This window comes from Equus asinus, chromosome 28, assembly GCF_041296235.1.
Source record: "Equus asinus isolate D_3611 breed Donkey chromosome 28, EquAss-T2T_v2, whole genome shotgun sequence".
Taxonomy (NCBI): Eukaryota; Metazoa; Chordata; class Mammalia; order Perissodactyla; family Equidae; genus Equus; species Equus asinus.
In genome coordinates this window covers 34027334-34041104 of record NC_091817.1, presented here as the reverse complement: position 1 = coordinate 34041104, position 13771 = coordinate 34027334, and positions in this window count along the sequence as shown.

The window sequence follows — 13771 nt, the reverse complement described above, 5'->3', positions numbered from 1 at the left end:
TCTCCAAACACACGGGATAATTTCCATCACCTCTTCCCAAGCTGCAACAAATTGAGAGGAACCTGAGTCACAGTCTCCAACCTGCTCCTGTCCGAAGTCTTAGGGGCTCAAGGACTCGCCTGCCCACCCTCCCTCGCTCTGGGCCATGGCACTCACTCCTCGCTCCCCCAGGCAAGCAGAGACTCCTGGCACACCTACTCCACCCATGCCTATCTTGCCAGGCAGAAATCACATCATTTCACACTTTTGCTTGAGAAAATCATCACTAATACGCTACACGGTTTAAACATTTTTTTGTGTGTGCTTTTAAAAACACACAAAAGGGGGCCTTCTGGGTGGCTGAGTAGTTAAGTTTTCGCACTCTGCTTTGGTGGCCCAGGGTTCATGGGTTCAGATCCTGGGCGTGGACCTAGCACCGCTCATCAAGCCATGCTGTGGCAGTGTCCCACATAGAAGAACTAGAATGATTTGCAACTAGGATACACAACTATATACTGGGGCTTTGGGAAGGGGGGGGGAAAAAGAGGAAGATTGGCAACAGATGTTAGCTTGGGGCCGGTCTTCCTCACAAAACACACACATACACACACACAAGTAGTGGACCCACAATGGGCATGTGTTCTGAACAACTTCAGAGTGGCTCTGAGAAGAGCTGATAACGCACAGGTTGAGAGAGAAGCCCTTGCCTAAGAGGATGGCTCTGGAGTTGGTTCTGCCACTAGCTGTGTGACACGAACCTCAGTGCCTTCACCCCAGAAATGGCTCTATTTACTTTACAGGGTTGTTAGAAGGACTGAAGAGATTGGCTGAGAGCTAAGTGCTCAGTAAAGGTTAGCCCCAGTTAACTTCAACCAGAGAACGGCATCCGTTTACCGATGCTATGGATTCTACATGCCCATCCCTCCAGGATGTGACACTTGGTGACAGGAAGTTCAGAGATGAGTGTTAATGAAAAATGCCTTCTCTTGATTGCATTATGGGTTCCCAGAGCCTTGGGCCACCACCTCCACATCCGGGGTCATCACAGAGCCAAGAGTTGCCACAGGAGTGACTGGAGGAGCTATCTGGTCCTGCCCCCCACCCTCATCTGCAGTCTGCTACGTTTTGGGTCAGGGAAACAAGCAGGGGCTATGCAGGAACAAAAATGAGCACATCAGCCTGGTGGGGAGCCAATGCCCCAATTTAAAGATGTCCTTGTCAGATGGAGGGCTCAGCATGGTCAGGGACTCTGTTGTCAAGAAATGCAGATTTTTACGTGAAATCTCTTAATGTTTTAGTGTTGGCAACTATTTCAAATGTAGGGGGAGAATAACACTCCACAGGCCAGGCAAAATGTGTCTGTGAGTCATATCCAGCCACAGGCTGCTTGAAAGTGACCTGTTTAGAAGCTTAACGAATAGAGCAGCCAGTTTGGAAAGATCCCGTCTGCCCTCAGCAGACGGCAACATGACTTCTCTGGGTGCAAGTTTCCTGGGGCTGCTCCAGGATCATCTCATGCCCAGTTAATTCCTAAGGCTCCAAATTTGTCCTGCAGGCTTATTGCTTGCCTCACTCAGCTGGCTCTAGGGAGTTTTATAGTGGTGGGCTGGTGCAGCACCACCTCACTAGCCAATTAAAACCTCTTACGTGAACAGCAGGTCCAGATGCAACATCATGAGAATGATCAACGCTCTGCCCATACCAATTGGCTTCGCCCCCTAAATGGCTTCCTCTTGGGGAGCAAATTCTCCTTTTCTGATCTGCTGGGCCAGCGACCTGGTGTTATCGGGCAGCTGGGAGAGTCTTTACCTTTGCGGCCAGTCTATGCCAAGGAGGATGACTGTAATTAGTATCAACTTTTCGGCGGGTGCCCTTTTTGTATTCATCTTTTCAGGGGGAGATGGGTAGGTGAATCTTTAAGGGCCTGATAGAATAAAGCTCAGGTTTATCTCTGCTTACCACTGGGGATTTAGAAATAGGACTAATTCCGTATTCAATCACTTAAAAATGTGAATTCAGATGGTGCTGAATTGGCTTTTACACAGGTTCCAGAGGATAAGCCTCCCTGTTTGGTTCGGCATTAGAAGATTTGTGTGGCATTTCACAAACACTGAAGACCTGCTCTGAGCGGAGAACCAGGCTTTGGTCCCAGGAAGTCTCAGGCTGGTCCCTGTTATGTAGATGGTTATCTGCTTTGAAGACAAATACGCTTGAAAAATTATGTGACCGTACAAGGCAGTTTACAATTGATTGTGGATGACAGATCCAACTAGAAGAGTCTGAGGATTTCAGGAAAGAGATCTCTGAGCGGAATAGGCTGGGCAGAGTTCCATGGAGAACTTCAGCTGACTGTGTAGAGAGATAAGAGCATTCTAGATGGGAGAAATAGCTTAAGGACAAGAGCAGGTAGAGGAATGGGGGAGGTATTTTTGAAGGATAGCAAGGAGAGGCCTGGATGGAACGATAAATTTACACAAAAGAACTTGCAACCCTGCCTGCTGTATAGCAAGTGCCGGATAAGTCCCAGCTGCTGAGAAGGATGCGAGGGGCAGACGCTGGAAGGCCTTGAGTAACCAAGTAAGGAGTCTGGCTCTTACCCTGCAGCTGATGGAGAATTATTGAAGATGTCTGAGCTAGGTACTAAGAGGCGACAAGTATTGTTTGAGGGCAGCTGAGGCGGTGGTATTTTGGGGTAAGGACTAGGAATGGGTGTAGGAGACCTCTTAGAAGGCAGATAAACCACAACAAAGAGCCTAGAAGGGGAAGCGATGAGAATTGTTGGCGCTGCCTCCAGGAAGTGGAGGTGAGGGCAGGCAGTGCCAATTACCTTGGGCACAAGTAAGGGTAGAGGTGAAGACATAACCCAGAGAAAGAGACTTCTACAGTTTGGAAGATTGAAAGGGCCAAAGGCTTGGAAGGTTGAGGTAAGTGAAGCTGACAGTTCCACAGACAAAGATTTCACCTTTCCACTAATTTTCGAATCCAAACTCAGGAAATGCTCAAACACCTGCACCAACAGGAGTCTGCCATTCAGTCTCTCTTGTCATCACTTGATGGCACTTGGTGCTTGAAGCCGTGGGACAACCTGCCAGTAACCAGGTGCTGCTCTGCTCTGCTCCGCTGGTCTCCTAGAGAGCGACTGGGTGGGGGAGGGGAGAAGGACTATTCTTGCTCCACAGGCCGCCTCCTCACCCTCTGACCTCACGCTTCAGTGCTCCTCAGTGGCATCCAGCCCACAGCTTCCAGCGAAGCAAAGCGGAATAGGGGATGGCAGCCAAGCTACCAAGTCTCCCCCAGTCCCTCCAGGCTTCCTCCCGTCAGCCTCCCCTGGGCTGACCACAGTCCAAACCTCTTACAGCTAATCAAAGTGAGTGTAAACTGCCTCCGAAGGGCAGCAGCCTGTGTCCCCCGCCGACTAAACAGGGCTTTCTCCTCAAGGCGGCCTAGTCTGCAATAGCAGTTAATACATAATGCAAAGTGGAAAGTGTGTGCCTTCACTACAGCAAGGCAGCTACTACCAGACAAAGTTATCCTTTCATACCTCTCCCTCTTACTGACAAGTACTCTGTAATCAGCAGCATTTCTAGGTGCCATGTTTGAAGAAGCAGGTGTAAGGACTTTTCTGTGCTGTAGTTACAATGGGGAAATTTTAATTCCAGTCTCTCTCTCTCTCCTTGGATGGAAGAGTCGTTTTCATTTCAAATTAAGGGGCTCTGCTCTGCTGGCAGCAAGCAGTCAGCCCCTGTGCAGGGCCAGGTTCTTTTATGCTGGCTTGAAGGTCAGGATTAGGAGGGCACACCAGAACGATACCGAAAATCAAACCAGACCTGCAGATGCTTTTCTCGGAATCCTGAAAGGGAAAACCTCTTCCCGGCCATCTTTCCTTTCTCTCCCTTCCCTAGGTGAATGCAGAAAAAAATCCAGAAGGTGATTTTCAAACATTATCTACCTTCTTGGTGAAATATTGTGCAGCTACTAAAAATTACGTTCATGAAGAGAATGTAGGAATATGCAAAAATGCTTATAATGCAATGCTAAGTAAAAAAGGCAGGATACAAAATTGTCACATATGAATGACTACATTTACGTTGTTGTTTTCTGTTAAATCCTATGAATTAAAAGGCAGGAGAGAAGTTCACCCAGATATTAAGATCAGGTTTGTTTGGGTGGTAGAACAATGGATTTTTTTTCTCTTTGCCTTTTTCTCTATAGCCTCCAAATTTTCTATTAATAGGTATAATAATTTTGTTATAAAAAGGTATTTTGAAATGATATGAATTGTGAGTTCACATAATTTCCTTCTAAGCTGGGGCTGCGTGGGGCACAGCCTTGATCACATCTGCGTTCATGTGAGAAAGGTTTGGCCACCTCAACCCACAGAGAAAGCGGGGAAGTTGGGAGGGCCAGGATACAGGAGGAGCGATTTGCTTTATTTAAGTCCCTCCCACTGTTCCTTTGAGAGAATTTAGCAGGGAAGGGGGGCTATGTAGAGCTGGGCTGCTCATCCAGCACCTTCCAGTGAATCATAAAAAGACTCCTTCCTCCTGGCAACACAGCCCCGAGCAGGGCACATGCTTTGCCTGGCACACCCCAGCTGGCGTCAGCCCCCACTCACCCCCTCATTCACACTCACAGTGATCCTGGGTAAGGGAGGGAGGCACCTGGAAATATGGGCTCTAGGAGTAACCTGAAAGGATGCTTTTCCTGAACAAAGTATTTCCAAGAATGATGATGTCAACAGCATTGCACTACTGCCTGAGGAGCCCCAGGGAGAGGTTCTCTCCTCTGCACAGAGGTCCTCCCTGCGCAGGTCCATGCCCACACGTGCTCATAACTCACTGCACACAAAATGGACACAAACTTGCTCCTTACGCAAGTGCGCGCACACTTTCCCAGCCCTTAGCGGAACGCAATCCCAGTCCACAGTCCCAGTCACCAGATCAGCAGGAGGGGAACAAATCGCTTAAGGTAAACTTGTTCCAAGTTCATTTGGCTGTTGTTATAATAACATCAACCACAGTTCTTAAGTGTGCTGGCACTTTTGCCTTATGTCCTCTTTCTTGATTAAAGACATCATTAGTCATTGTCACAGAGGAGGTCCAAAGCTGGATCCCTCATAAAAGCAATTAGAGGAGAGCTGAGGGTAGGAGCAGTTCCATGAGCTCCTTCGTGGGGAGGGATCCCCCCAAAGTATGTCCTACTATTTTATTGGTTAGGACACCCCCGTAACACACACACACACACACCCCGACACAATCTTCTTTTCTCACCAGATAAGCTAATGCAGTGGTTCTCACGTCTGGCTGCTGCACATTAGACTTTGAAAACCTGGGGAGCTTTTTAAAGAACACTAATGCCTGGACCCTATCCCAGATCAATTTAGTCAGAATCACTGCAGGGGAGCCCCAGGCCTGAATTTTTTTTTAATTCCCTAGATGATTCCATTATGCATTCAGGGTCGAGGACACATCCTGAAGATTCTCCTCAGCTGAGATTCGCAAGTGCATTTCTGGCACTGGGAGGACGGCAGAGAGCCAGCCAACGCCGGAGTATGCTCCAGAGCTCCGAGCGTCTATCCATCGTCCTCTAGCACCTCGTCTGCCACACCTGTTTGAATTAATGACCTTAGAAACTTAACGATGAACCAAAGAGCTATCAAACTGGAAGGAAAAAGGAAAAGGAGAATGGATGCTGATTTGAACTGGACCACAGGAGGGAGAGCCAGGGAGAAACACAGAGGAGGACGGGACCAGATGGGCAGGTTGGTCCCCACATCTCTGCAACGTACCTGGAATTGGATGGGTAGAATCTTTTCATTGGCAAAGGTGCTGTCTGCTTTTTCCAGGAGAAATGGGGGAAACCAGCCAGCCCTTGTCAGTGAGAGGACAGAGCTGCCAAAACCCACTAGGATTAGCTATCATTTTCTAAACGACAGAACCTCTGCACTTGGGGAGCCTTTCCCACCCAAAGGATGGGTTAGGGTGGTGAGTCTAACTGTTCTCTTTGGAGGCATGGAGACCCCATGACTATGTCTCTCACGTGGTCATGGCCTTGGCCACGGAGCAATACCCACAAGGCTGATGCTGGAGGTTTGCAGTCTCTGAACAACACCGACACTCAGCGTCTCTGGGAGCAGGGGACTCAGCCCACGCCCAGCTCTTTGAAGCATCGGCACTACCATCTTTTAGTAAAGACAGCCCAACTTTAGGATGGCCCTTCCCTCGGGTTAATACGGTCACCATAGGTTTTGAAGTTTCCAAAGTGGTGTGTGGACTAATAGAGGGGTGTGTATGTGGGGGGCTTGTTCAAGTTCTGGAGACCCTGGAAGTGCAGAGCAGGCGGCTTTGTTCTCCGCTGCGCCAGGCTGCCTGCGCATGTGACAACTAGGGCTGCATGTCAGAAAAGCCCCACCCAGGCACTGTTCTGAGCTCTTAAGGCAGTGGAGATTAAATCTTACATCATTTAATAAGCCACTTAAAGGCCCAGCAGCTTCTCCTAGTTCCCCAGCAGAGAGGGTGACTGCCCTCCCCTGCCATCAGCAGCCCTCACCCTCAGCCGCGCTGCATCTCTGTGAAGGAGTTGGGTGCTGGCTGACGGGTTCATACTAGGAACTACCAGTGAATAAAGGAAGATGTTCCTCTGCTCGAGTGCACTCACGTCTCCCCCTTTTCTCTTTCTCTTCTCATTTGCGAGAATTTACCTCTCTGGACCTTATTTTTCCCTTCTGCAAAAGATGGCCATTAATTCCAGTCTCATTTTTTTCCTCTCAAGGAATGGCATGGAATAGAGCTATTAACGTATATATGTAAGATCAGTTTTAAAGTGATCCATTGTTATCATTCTGCAAATGAAATCTGAGAACTAAAACCCTGCTTCCAGGAGATAAAAGGGTAAAACAAACCAAAAACAACAAGCCTTCAAAGGGGCATTTCTGGGCTCTGATTGGAGCTCATGGGAAGACTTGTTAGTTTCTGCGTTGTACAAACACACACACACACACACACACACACACAAGCTGGCTCTCTGCCTCCTCTGCTCCCAGGGAGGCAGTCTTAGGTGTCTGCTACTGTAGCCACTGCCAGAAAGAAGAACGGCCTTTCCATAAGCCATTTACGAAAGCAGTCCAAATACGGGAGCCAGTGGGCTGGGGAGCTTCAGCGAATCTCGTCTTCAGCTGCTGTGTGAACTACAAGGTCAAACACAAGCCATATAACAAGCTGTGGTGGTTGAGATTGGGTTTTGACATACAAGGACACTATTTAAAGGGAATCAGGGCTGAAGTTTAACTTGATATAGGTGGTCCATTTAAGCAAGAAGGGAACCACTTTCTTTCATTCTTGTTTTTGCTGAGGAAGATTTGCCCTGAACTAACAACCATTGCCAATCTTTTGTGTGTGTGTGAGCCGCCACCACAGTGTGGCCACTGACAGACGCATGGTGTAGGTCCACACCCAGGAACCAAACCCAGGCTGCCGAAGCAGAGCGTGCCGAACTTAACCACTAGGCCACTGGGGCTGGTCTGGGAACCACTTTCTTGTCCTCACTTACATTAAGAACAGTTGTTTACCATTTGGAAATATAGCATCTATTGCATAGCAGCAAAGCATAGTGGTTAAAAGCCCAGCCTTAGGAGCCAGGCTGCCTGGGTCCAAACACTGGTTTGGCTGCTTCTCACTAGCTATGGAATCTGGGGCAAGTAATTAGCCTCTTGTGTGCCTCAGTTTTCCCATCTGTAAAACAGGGGTACCTACCTCACAGGCCCAGTGCGAAGACTTGGTGGACTAGTGTAAGTCCAGTGCACAGAAAAGAATAAACTCTTTATAGTGTTAACTGATCGTTGCGTCCAGCGATTTAGAGCTACAGAGATCATGCATCCCAGGTTTTACAGGATGAACCTGATACTCTGAGGGCCATCAGCCCCTATGTCTTGAGTCTGGTTTGGAAACTGTCGTCACTATCCTGGGGACATTCCACACCCCAGACAAAAGCTCCTTAAGGCTCAAGACAGAGTCTCAGAGTCAGAGCTGAGTCTGGTAAAGCTCAGGACTTCTCTCCAGGATGAGTACTTGTAAGCCACTAACTTGTACTTGTAGCTGGGCTACGGCTGCTGGCGAGTGTCCTTGCAAAGTGTGTTCTTGTGCCCCTATTGGTGGTTTTGGTTCACAGAAAACTCCAGCCTCTGAAGCTGTCCTAGTCCTTAATTACTCAGAAGGAGTGTCAACACTTTGCTGTGTAGACTGAACCTGTATTTCACGGGGATTAAAGCAACGTCAGCTGAGGATGGGGAATTGCGGATGAGCACAAACTTTCTGGTGGACATTTTGGTACTAACATCTAAAATGTTCATAGCTTTCTGATCCAGTGTTCTAATCTCTTAGGACTTATCCTATAAAACCCTTCAGTATGCAAAGAGTTATGCTGAGATTTGCTGAAGAGTCGTTGGAAAGTAGAGACAATTCAGCTGACTCTCGAGACCAATGCTTAAACCAGCTGTAGCTCACCTCCACAGTGGAAGACATGCCGCCGTCGCAAAGGAGGGGATCTGGACATACTGACAGGAGAGTGTCTCCAAGGTATAGGACGAAGGAAAAAATACATGGGACACTATTTATGATAATAATTCTATTTTTGTTTTTGAAAGCAGTAATGTATGTTAGTGTTCACTTGGGAAGAGGGTGAAAGGACAAGAAAGATCTGGAGGGATCTACTGTTTGTCAGTGGTAAAGTTGGGGTAGGAGTGGAGGTGTGATCGTGGAAATTTGTCTTTCTCTGTTATACCATATACAATAAATTTGTTATAATTCATATAACATGTAATCATAAAGCACACACACACGCACACACCCCCCGAAGCAGCCAGGGCATCCGCGCTGAGGGCTCTCACTCTTGGCGAGGGCAGAGGGCCGGCACAGGGTTGTCGGTAGGCAGCCCTCAGCACGTGTCAGTGGAGATCAAACCACATCTTCATGGGACGCACATGCTGCAGCTCATGTGTATACATGAGCTCCTGACTTTGCTTTCCAAACTGTGCTCTAGTTGAAAGGTTTCTGCTTCTGTACTCCCTTTGCAGGGGAAAGGCTCCATAGTATGCAACAAATGTTCAGAATAGTCTGGCTGGGACCCAGGAGACTTGGGGCCAAATCCCACCCAAGAGGGATAACAATAGCTTGCCTCCTTGTTCCATGACATTGTTGTGAGAATCAGACAAGTTTATGGATGAAAAACGACTTTCCAAACTAAAGGAACAGAGCAATGGGTCTTGCTATTCCATGCCCCAAAGGGACATCAGAGGGTCCTCTGGGCGAGGGGGCAATGCCCGAGCCCTCCTGGTAGCATGGACCTACTGAGTCAGCATGAAGAACTGTGGGGAGGGACAATGGGATGACTTGCCAGATGATAGTGGCGCAGCCCCTTCCAGGGCTGAGGGGGAGGGTCTGCCTTCCCTCTTCACTTGCCAGCCTGGAGGGGTGTGCTGAGCAGAGCCCTGAGCCCACCAGCAGGGGAGACGCAGCAGCCAGGATTCTCAGACAAATTCCCAGCCCTCAGGCAGCAGCGACTCCGTTCCAAGCAGAGCGGTGCATGGCAGAGGAGCCGGCTCTGCAGTGAGGCTGCTACATGTGACTGCAGAGTGTCTATAGATGCAGAACTTGCTGGAGGACACAGCCAGGCCCTCAGAGGTCATGCCTGCAGCCGTCCAGGGGGCAGGGGAAGACCCTCCAAGGTCAGGGAATAGCGGCTACCTCTCACAGCCCACCCTGGGACTCAGCCCCCGTTTCTGACTCTCTCTCTTGCCATTGAAATTCCAGCTGAGATTTTGGAATTCCATGCAGAAGGACTGCAGAAACCAGTCTGGTTTTGTACAGGTCAGATGAATCATTCTCCAACTGATTCCTACCAATTGATCAACTTTCAGATGTCCTAGCCATCCCTCCACCGCAGCAAACGGCTGGCAGAGTCACAGGCAGGTGGCAGGCGACGCTCCATTCACTCCCCCTCTCACAGACAAAGGGACGGAGCTGCGGGGTGGACTGAGGGCAGAGCAACACATTTGCCTTCCTCTTTCTTCTCGGGCCAATGAGGAGAAACCGCTGCTGCCAGAGAAGGGGGAGGGTGGTGAAAAGAGATGACATTCACCGCTTCATTTCGATTGAGAAAAAAACAAAGTGGCTGGGATTGCACTCCTTTTGGTTGTATGTATTTCCCATTTTACAGCATTTATCATCTTGGCCTCAAAGCACTTCTCAAAAACAAGCTGCAGGGCTTCAGGTAGAAATAGGTCTGTGGCTGCGCTCCTTGCTCAGAGTGGTCCACAAGGCTCGATGTGATCCAGAGCATCACCTCCCTCCCATAAGCCCCTCCACTTCCCTCTTGCTCACCCTGCTCCAGCCACTCTGGCCTTCCAGGTCTTCCTCAAACCTGCCAGACACACTCTCACCTCTGGGCCTTTGCACCTGCCATTCTCTCTGCCTGGCATGTTCTTCCCCTGAGTATCTTCATGGTCGCTCCTTCACCTTTTCCTGATCTTTACTCAAATATCAACTTCTTACTGAGGCCTTCCCTGACAACCTATCTAAATCTACAGCTCCCACCCATATGCTCCTCATCCCCCTTCCTTTTCCTTTTTTTTGAGGAAGATTAGCCCTGAGCTAATATCTGCTGTCAATCCTCCTTTTTGCTGAGGAAGACTGGCCCTGAGCTAACATCTGTGCCCATTTTCCTCTCCTTTATACATGGGATGCCTACCACAGCGTGGCATGCCAAGCGGTGCCATGTCTGCACCCGGGATGCAAACTGGGGAACCCCAGGCCACCAAAGCAGAATGTGCGCACTTAACTGCTGGGCCACGGGGCAGGCCCCTTTATTTTTCTTGATAGTATTTATCACCATTTGACATTCTATTTTCTAATTTATCTTACTTATTATCTGTCTCCTTCCCCTAGAACATAACCCTCCCCAGAGGGTGAGGGCTTTGTTTGTTTGGTTCACTGCTGTGTTCTCAGTGCCTGGGGCAGCATCGAGCACACAGTCGGTGCTCAATAAATTGTTGTCTGTGATTTGCTTGCCTACTTTCCAGTCCCTGGTCCCTTGGCCGTTATACATGGATGGGTGGGCAGAGCCACAGGAAAGCAGAGAAATGGAAAAGAGAGGTGAAGAAAGGAGAAGAATATTAGGAAATATGGAAAAGTATGTGTGTGGAGAGATGATAAGGAGCAAAGTGAAAGTTAAGAGATTGCTGACTAAATAACAGAGGACTTGTAGAGGGACAAGTCTGTGCCAAGGAGGAAGAACAACACAGCCGAGAGGGAAACTCTCCAGAACGTCCAGGAAACCTAACCTGAAGCAGCGGTCGAGGCTTGGGCAGCAGGCCTGGGGTTTGGCTGCAGCCACAGCTCTGGGGCCCCTGCAAGTCTCTTGCTGCAGTGCCATCCTCTGTGGGCCAGGGAGCTGTGGACAGTGGGCCTGGAAAGGGGAGGAAGAAACCAGGAAGGGAAAGAAAGGAGAGATGGAGGGACAGGGTCAAGAAAAAGACCACGTGAGCGATCCAGGGAGTCTGGGTGACAGCCTGCTGGACAATGGAGGGGACTGAGGGTGAGAGGCCAGGAGCACTTTGACGGGAGAGGTGGAGGGAGGGGAGCGGAGGGGCAGCAGGGAGAAGGTGGCCTGGGAGGGAAGAGCTGGGCAGAGGTGGGAGGCAGGCGTCAGTGTGTTGCTATTACATGGATCCAGACACGCCCCACAGGCCCAGTGCAGGAAAGTGTCACTATTGCTCCTGCCATCTGCCCCTGGAGTTCTGTGCCTTTTCTTTTTTTTAGTTTTGTGGGGGGGTTTTTTGAGGCGGGAGATTGTTCCTGAGCTAACATCTGTGCCAATCTTCCTCTATTTTGTATGTGAGATGCCACCACAGCATGGCTTGATGAGCAGGTGTGTAGGTCCATGCCCGGGATCTGAACCCTTGAAGTGGCTGCTGAAGTGGAGCACGTGAACTTAACTACTATGCCACCAGGCCAGCCCCTAGTTTTGTGTTTTTATTATCCTAAAGTTCTCAGTTCTCATGCTTTCCCAAGGATGGAGATATATATGAAGATAGTGTATATATATGATATACATATATACATAAACATTTGGAAGAATTATTTAATAACTTGGAAATATTTTGGTCATGTATAGGAGGGTTACATTACAGTATCTTCCCCTTGAATTTGGTACCAAGATCAGAAAAAGTCACTCTTTGAAATTGAATCCATCAAAATCAATAAAGAACAGATGCTTTCAGCTACTTGTCAAGTACAGTCAGCCCTCCACATCCAAGGGTTCTGATATGGAGGGCCGACTCTTTTGGTATCCCCGGGGGTCCTGGAACAAATCCCCCGTGGACAGTGAGGCATGACTGTAATTCAAATTAAGTAGACAGTTTATAAACGGAGACACAGGGACTAGGATGCTGCATAAGGCACTCCCCAGGAGACCAGGTTTTCAGATTAGAGAGTTTCTCAGTCTAATCAAGGTGATCAATTAGGATATGTCCTCAGAATGGGAATGCATTAAATGCAAAGTGAGTTGTAAGTTAAATCATCTAACATATTCAATCTGATTATGTGAGGAGGGTTGTACGGCGTCTAGTTAAAAGAAGACCAACAAACAAGAATTTCTGTATATCCAGGTGGTCCCAAGGAGGGTCTTCTCTGATTTGAAAGCCCTAGTCTTGATTTTCTAAACAGCCTTGATTTGGAGAATGGAAATTAATCCAGCCGCCCTAGCTGAATGGAAATATTCCTTAAAAACATCTGCCTGCCTTTGTTCTAATTCTTTGCTAAGCTAACTTGTGATCCATACTGTCTGTAAGCTGGCCTCTTTAGAGGCATGCCCACCACAAAGGTTCTAAGCTAAGAACTGGGTCTGTGATCTGGCCAGAGGGAAATAGCCTGCTGTTAACTGGCAAACGGGCATGCTCAGATACAGATCCTCAGTCAGCTGAGAGTTTTTGGAAATTGTGTTTTGGTTCCCCTGGGCCTGGTCACCCCAGAGAGTGGGGATAAAATCTTTTAAGAAATTCTACACGCAGCCCTGCAAAGCTGAGGACTTGACCAAGGAGCTCTGGGTTAGCCTCGTCAAGGTGCTGACAACAGGGAGGACTTGTCTGAAGCAGCCAGCCAGTTTCTCCTTTTTGTCTTCTCTTTTAGCTGCAATCAAAATGCAGTGGCCAAAACATACAAATAAATAAAGAGGAGTCCACAGTGCCACATCTGAAATGATTTCAATAAACCTGGTATCAGGTCACCAATACACAACGCGCTGTGCAGCACGCATTTACATGGCACTAATCCATGGTCTAAGCGTTCATCTTTCCAAAGGCGCAGAGGACTGGACGCAGGACATAAACTCTCTCACCCTAGATGTGTGTGGCTCTCTTCTCCTATAATCAGGGGACCTCTATGCAAACAGCGGCAGGGGGAGCGAAGGAAAATGGCCCAAGAGGACAAACACAGAGCTTACCCTTCTCTGGAAGATTCAACCAGCTTGATTCTCTTTCTAGAGATCAAGTTCTCCTCAAACCATAGCTTTCCATCTCAATAGGAGAGGACCAGATTCAGACCTGTGATTCTTTCCAGCCAAGATCATTTTATTCAATTTTGCATGCTTTGATAACGGTTTCCTTCCCCTCCCTACCTCCAACTGCATCTCCATACTCCAAAATGCCTCTTGAGCAGCCTGGGATGACTAGCTCCGGCAGCTCCTCATTATCACAAGGACGACAATCTCACCAGGAAAGAATATCAACATATGCGACATA